Consider the following 8,273-nt stretch of genomic DNA (forward strand, 5'->3'; position numbering starts at 1 on the left):
GATTTTTTATGGATGGGAACTAAAAGGAATAAAAGGTACCCCCTTGTTTCTTGGGACAAAGTTTGCCTCCCTAAGAAGAAAGGAGGTCTGGGAATTAGGAAACTCACTCACCTCAATAAGGCCCTCCTGGCAAAGCAAATTTGGCACATCTTTAGTAGCATAGGGGAATGGAGAGACACTATGGTAAATAAGTATAAAAAGGCCCTCTATTCAATTCACCCTATTCAATGAGGATATCCCAAGAGGCTCTGTTGTTTGGAATAGTTTCTTGAAGGCCAGGGACTTGGCTAACTCTAAAGTGTCCTGGAAGCTAGGTAATGGGGAGAACATTATGTTATGGTCTGACAGTTGGCTTTCTCAGGGCCCCCTTATGAATAACCCCAGCTATGGATCATGGGCTAATGATTGCAACAATATTTTTGGGCATAAAGTTAGCAATTACAAGAATGAATAGGGATGGAAGGACCTCTCCATTATCACCTCAAACCTATCATGATCATGCTTAATTCCTTATCCCTTAGCAATAATAAGGATGAACTAGTTTGGAGGGATACTGCCAATGGGCTCTATTCGGTTGCCTCTGGGTACTCTGCTTTATGGGGCTTAAAAGAGTCTCCCCCTTGGGCGAGGGCTTGGCTTTCGAGCCTCATGCCAAAATTCAACATGTTTTTTTGTTTGGCTCTTTAGGACAAAACTCTCACCCAAGAAAATCTCATCAAAAGAGGTCATATCTTGCCTAGCAGATGTGTAATGTGCAAAGAAGAGTCGGAGACAGGTAATCATTTGTTCGTTCACTATTCTTACTCAAGGATAGTTTCGAGCTTCCTCACCCAAGACCTAGGCCACAGCTGGTGCTTTCCTTCTAACCTTCTAGACTTTTTCTATCAATGGCACGGCATGTTCAATGGGTCTACCTTGCAAGAAATTAGCTCCTAGTTCTTGCCCCATTTTTGCTGGAGCATATGGAAGGAAAGAAACAATCAAATTTTTAGAGATAGGGAGGAGCCGACTTTAGTTGTTGGTAGGAAGATCTTCAGTAACATTAAGGAAATTTTTTTGTGAGGAAGGGGGGATTTTTTGAGATAGGAGGCAGGAAAAAGGAGAAGGCAAAAGACAGAGCGAGGAAAAGACAAGAAGCCAAGTGGCTCCTCCCCCCTGAAGGCTGGCACAAAAGCAACTTCGATGGAGCCTCCAAGGGAAACCCTAGATCCTTGAGCAGTGGAGGTGTGATAAGGAATGAAAACGAAGATAGCATTGTGGCTTTTTCTCTCCCTTTCGGTTTCCAAACTAATCATTTTGCGGAAGCCAATGCAGTGTGCAATATAGTTAAACTAGCTTTTGAAATTAGGGTAACCAATTTATAGCTCAAGGGGGACTTGAATAACATTATAAAGTGCATCAATGGAAATTCATATCCTTCATGGATGATTGCAAATCTTATTGATGAGACTAGAGCAACCCTCACCAAATTTAATAGAATCCATGTCACCCATACTTTCTAGGAAGCAAACCTGATTGCCAACAGGTTTGCAAATATAGGGGTTAGCACAGACCAAAAAATGACTTGGCTTCTCGAAACTTGTTTGCCGATGGACATTAAAAGTCTGATCAACTTGGATAAAATCCAAGGAAGTATGGAGAAAATCAAGCTTTAATTATGAAAATGAAGGGGTTAAGAAATAAGGGTAATTTTCATAATAGAAGCATGGGAAATCGTAAATGCAGTAATCTTTTATTGATTAATCGACACACTTTCTGGGTTGTTTATCGCAATCACTTCTGGGGCAATAGCAAGGTTAATTTTATCTATTCTTTGCTTACTCTTAGAGGTCCTTTTCAGTCACGGAGTGAAGAGCACATGAGTAAAGTGGGTGTGCAGTGTGCAAAAATGGTAGGCGAGAGATGTAGAAAGGAGCTGGTGGGAGATTTTGAGAAATGGAGGAGAAGGCCAAAAGTGTGGGAAAAGCTTGAAGAGGGTTGGGTTACCAACTATATCATGAAGCTGCATGGATTCGATCAGGATGTGACCAAAAGTATGGTGGGGTCTTGGAAGGATGGAAGGGTGAAGGTGAATGGTATCTACTTCCAAATAACGAAGGAGGTGATTGTAGCTGTCACTGAAATCCCTAACGAGGGTTTTAAATTCTTTAGAGATAAGAAGCTCTCTGGCAATGTGGTTAGGGACTTTGTGGAGAGTGAGAAGGAATTGAAGGCACTAAAAAAGATTAACACCTACTATGTCCCTGACTCCATGAAGAAGCGGTGGAGGTACGTTCTGAAAGCTATTATTGAGTACATAACTTTGGACCCTAGGTTTGATAGAGCTCGTACCCACCACTTTGTTATTTTGAATCATTTCTAGAAAAATATCAAAAATTCCTTTCCTTATTATTTATTAACCTCAATGAGCAAGGCAGTGGACAACTTCAAAAAGAAGCTCATCGCAAACCCGGCTCTCCATGAGGGGCTACTGCTTATCTGCGAGCACTTCATGGCTCAAACTATAAGCATTGCCCCCCCTTAGATAGAGAATGTAGAGTCTGGTAGTTCCAGTTACTCCTCTGACTCGAATGAAATATAGAACCTTAGCTCTGAGAAAGGGGGGATTTCTTCTTCGGGGAAAGCAGCGACTTACCATGCTAAAAAATCACTCTCCCCCATAACCCCTAGTAGAAAAAGCCCTAGGGATCTCGAGCAGAAGCCTCCTTAGAAGGCTGAGGAGGGAGAAAGTAATGATGAGGGGGAATCGGAGTCTGAGGAGGTGGTTAAGGAGACACAAGAGGAAATTAAGGAGGAAAGTGGAAGGAAGAAACACAAAAGGGAGAGTTTAGAGGATGTGCGTTCTCAATTTGAGGAGGCATTAGTGCTACCCCTTTCTCCTATCCATCTCCATCCTGAGGAGCAGAAAGAAGAGAAAGCTGGGTATGCGGAAGGGGAAGTGCAGACAAATGACAGGAGGAAAGCATGGATCAACTTCAATGTCAAGACTTCCAAGATGGGCATCTTTAGGGAGGCCATGAATCCCCAAATCCTCATGGATAATCAAGAAGAACAGTGGCTGGAAGAACTCATTGATCCGGTGATTGTGTCTATTTCAGATAGAGCCAGGGAGACAGGGATGAACCTCTTGAATAATTCTTGTAACAGTATGATTGATAATTTTAGATCAATCAAATGGCTTTTCCATGAGCTCGAGGAGGTCAAAGATCAGGTGAAATATATTGAAGCAACAAGGAAAGGGATGGAGGCTAACAGGAGGACGAATTTGGCTGACAGGCTCAGTCTGGCAGAAAAAAGGATACAAAACCTAGAAAGCTACAATCACAACCTTGAGAATTAGATGTTTTCCTTGTTAAGCTCCATTAGCAACAACATCATCTCTCTAATGGGATGGATCAAAGATAGAGAATTATGCGAAGATGACGATGGAAAAGACAGGATGAAGCCAGAATGGAGGATGACTTGACAAAGGACAACTCCATTCCTGATTAGGACCAGGGGAACCAAAGGGCACAATAGATGGAAGCGGAGGAGAATCAACTGGCCTTCAAGGCTACTTAGGTTATGCAAGAACTAGAGTGAAAGAACGAGGAATAACTCTTGCCTATTCTTTTGTTTGTCATTGTCTCTTGGCTTTTTGTTCTAGCTTTTGACTGTGGCTTTGTTTGTCTTTTTTTCCTGGTCTTTTCTCAGAACTCTTCTTTCTAGCTGTGCTTAATGCTTATTATCAGCCTATGAACTTAAACTTTTTTGGCTGGGCTTTCACACTTATTATCAACCTTTTTTGTATTAACTATTGGGTTTCAGGTTCCCTGTAAAACTTGTTTATCTAATCAAAAATAGTCATTTTATAAGCATTTTCTAAAACACATGTTAATCTATTATATGCATCTCCTATCAACCCTCAAAAGTTTTTCTCATTGTAACCATTGCTATACTTTTCTCATATAGTGCTATAGCTTTAAATATTGTACAATTTCATGTGTTGAAGGAGCTACATTAAATGAGTTAAATATCAAATGAATATCTTTCTATAGCTCAAGAACTATGGTGCATTTTCATGCTTGTGTAGGATCAGTGCAATTCGAGAACTATGGTGCATTTTTGTGCTTGTGTGGGCTTAGAAGATTGTTTGAAGTCAAGGGACTCCTTGTTGTGATCTTGCAATGTTCTATAATTTTCTGCCTCAAAGGAGATAGTGAAAAGATATGAAGAGACATATTTTGCTATTTGTTATAATGACAAAGAAGTATGGCTATAAAAGGATTGCTATAGATTATAGTAATAAGGCAATTTTGATCGTGGATCTCTTTTATAGGAAAATGGATTTGGTGATGAGCATTAGGGTTAACAATAAAAGTGAAAAATGTAATAGATCGCTATTAGGAATAATGATCTAAAGTGATATATGGTGTGTACATGTTTTTTTACCAAGAGTTATAGATCATTTACTTGAATATTTCCATGGAGTGGGTTAGTAGTGACTAGAAATAATTGTTGACACACTTACAATGATCAAAAATCTTAATTGTGGCAATCAATGCAGTTCTGAAATGAATAAGAAAAGAATTTGTAAAGAATTGTGAGATTTTCTAGAGCTTCTTGAAGTAACAATTTGCTAAAAAATGGAAGGCTCTAGTTCATCGATAAAGAGAAAGGCCGAGAAGGTGAAGAAGGGAAAATAGAAAAGAAGCAGAAGAAAAAAGATGAAATTCCTCCAAGGAAGTTGAATGAAGACTTGATTGAACAAATGGAGTTTGTCGGGCATAAATCCAAAAGGAGTTAATTTTCCTCTCTAGATAAATTGGAAGACAGGTATAGTGAAGTTGGTGATATATGGACAAGAACTCAAGGATATGAACTTTTCATGTATTACTATGTCAGAAGGGATTATAAGTGGTCCATATTTCATCCATGGGTGATGAATTTGGGGAAATTGACTATGCCAAATGTGTTTGTGAATGTTAAATAGCTGAAGGTTATCATTGGCAAATACAATTCTAATGATAGATGTATATATGATGGTATAGGGAAAAAGTTCATGGAGACTTCCATTGATTCTCTAAGTGAAGTTTTCAATCTAATGGATGGGTGTTCAGATAATGGGTGTTGCACACATTGTATAATATTGTTATATTGTATTATTTTATTTTATTATGTAATGTTGTATCTAGGAACACCTAGATGGATGTTCAACATGTAAAGATTCCCATGGGATATACTTGATGAGTTGTATTGTAACATTGTGATAATATTTGATGTAATTACTTAATATTGGGAAAAAGAATTAAGTTTCCAATATTAACTGTGGGTTCAATAGGTTAGGTAGCACATGGTTTATATAATACCACTTGGTGGTTTTGTGGGACTTGCTACTATATAAGCAGCCACAAGGGTAGTTGTTGGTGTGAGAAAGAGGAAGGCAAAAAGGGAAAGAGTCGAGTAGGACAAGGCTTGGCAGGTTAGCTAAGGCAGCATTTGTGAAGATTGGAAGCATGGCATGGGATGTGTGGATTCATGCTTGTTCACATGGATTGCTTTATTGTGGCTATGACTTTGAAGGCTTCCATGGTTGTATGCAATGGTGTTTTGTTAGTTCTTAAATAGTTTTGACATTTGAGTGTCAAAACACTTAATCACTTTTTGTATTGAAGCCAAGTACACCATGTATGCCAAGCCATAGTATGTGCCAAGCTAGTATTTCAATAGGTGTCAAGTGACTTCAAGTGTTGAGCAGTATATATGAGCCAAGTGATATATAGGTGTCGAGTCATAGTTGATGTCAAGAAAGCCAGAATGCTTTATATGCCGAGTGAACTAGAATCATATATGTACCAAGCAAGATAGAGTGTAATAGGTGCCAAGCAATCCAAGATAGTATGTGCCAAGCATCAATAGTTTAGTATGTGTCGAGTAACACAAAATCAACATATGAGTTTGCACCTTCACAAACTTGGATGTAAACCATTTTTGGAGCTGACATAAGAAGATTTCAAAGGAGAAAGAGGATAAGGATGAATCTTTTACATTCCCTATGAAATCTGCATGCAGCCAATCAAAAAAATGGAGAAGGCATGCAACCAATAAGGAAAATGTAAGGAATAAGTAGGAATTTCATATTCAATAAAGATCATAGATCCATACCTAACCCTAAGTCTTCACATTCTTTAAAAGGAGGTCAAAAACTCCATTGCATATGTGGATGAGAACAATGTATGGGGAGATTATAGAAAAATTTTAGTGAGAAGGAGGAAAGACTTAGAGGAACAGAGTAGCATGTTCATATATAGTTGATTAGAACAATAAAATGGACAAGGGATAAGATCATATATCAGATCTCAGAGGATCAAGATTACAAGAGAATAGATCAACTGCCTAAATCCAGCAATTGGAGATTGCATACTATCAAGTCAAATGTTCTAATACTTTCTTACCATTGTATTAGATGCTGAAATCTTATGTTGATAGGTTAGCTTAATAGCTAGGTAGGAGAACCTTTGGAGAAGGTGATTGAAAATCCTATGTATTAGGTGGGTTTAACGGCCTACTATAAATCCTTTAATAGGGTGACACTTCATGTAACTATTTGTAAATCCTCTAATTAGGTCACTATTGATACAATGTAAAGCCTTTAACAAGGTAGGCCTTTCACAAGGCAGACCATCAAAAGTGGTTGAACATTTACTGCTCCAGTGATTCTTGTGGGTATCATCCCCACCCCAGTTTTACCTTCTTATTCCTGGAGGGTTTCTGCGTTACCAAATCTAGTGTTATGTGTCATTGCATGTGTGTGCCTTATGTTCATTTATATGTTCAAATGCATGCAGTTTACTTTTTAGTTATGTAATTTAAATTGTAGAAAAAGGTTAAAAGTATGGTATGTATGATTCAGCACCCCCCCCCCCCCCCCCATTTCTCAGAAGTACACTTCCCATTTGAACATTCCAACAAGTTTTTGTTGAATAATACATGGTGATGGATGTTTTTGGAGGCTGGGTTTTTCCCTCAATGAGGGTTTCCCAAGGTATATCTTGTGTCACATTTTTTGTGGGTATGACATCTATTCTCTTGCACATGGATTTCAATTACATATTTATTTCAAATCTATTATGGGTTATGTAGAAATGGTCATATTCTTTGTTGCAATTTTCCTTACAATGGGCTCACCAAAAGGATGTCACTCATGGAAATAAAGAATGAATATGAGAGGTTAGTTATAAGAGTATCATACATACACCATGGATCTCTGGACCTATTATGATCCTAAAGGTTATATCCATGCTTGTAGAAAGTCATAGAAATTGGGAGACTATATTCATAAAAATTTTGAAAATGAGGAAGAATATAAGAACATGGAATGGTTGGAAATTTAGCAAAAGTTGCAAGAATAGAATAGGGAGTTGGAAGAAAGAAGCCAAATGGAATATGGAGAAATCTAGAGATGACATATAGGATGTGCTAGACTCCCTTTTACCACTAAGTAGAACTTTCGATAGACCCCAGATACAAGAACTAGAACATGATGTCCAGGTAATTGACAGAGTTAACGTGGAAAAGGATGAAAGAATCATTTGGTCAAATAAATTTATCGATGACGATGAACTTCTAAAGTGAAAGGAATTCATGACTTGTTTGTACAATTATAGAAGCAAAATCTTTAAGCAAAGCATTCCACACATCACTCCTAAAAATGCAAAGGAGATGATGGCAATATGTCATGCCCAAAATATCAAGGCAAAAACACACAATTTTTTTTTAAGGTTAATTAATCTACTATATTAATACATGTTTGACTAAAGACACACAAGAAACATTAGGTTTTCTAAGGTTCCATATTTCATTTCATGTGCTAGTTAAATCTCCTAGCTGAAATAGGTTACATCGTTATATTCGTCTAAATACCTTAAGACTAGTTGCCATTATTTAAATAAACTTTTAAATTGGTTACACTCATAAAAATATTAACTATCAAAATTATTCGAGACATTTGTTTCATAGGTCAATTCAATGTTAAAATGTTCATCTGACTTAGTCTTAACCCAATACACTATTGTCCTTAGTTAAATATAAAATTTTATCATAAATATAAATTATAGAAATTAAATTTACAAGGTCATTAAAATATTTAAACATTAAAACTAAAACCCATCAAAGAACAACATATTTCTTCTATCTATCTCTTGTTTTACATTTCAAAACATGTAATCCCTTCTTTAAATTATGCTACCTTAAATTCACTTTTCTAAAATTAAACGACAAATAACTAATTGACG

Source organism: Cupressus sempervirens, chromosome 3 (assembly GCF_028749045.1).
Source record: "Cupressus sempervirens isolate cs-2001-9-10 chromosome 3, ASM2874904v1, whole genome shotgun sequence".
Taxonomy (NCBI): domain Eukaryota; kingdom Viridiplantae; phylum Streptophyta; class Pinopsida; order Cupressales; family Cupressaceae; genus Cupressus; species Cupressus sempervirens.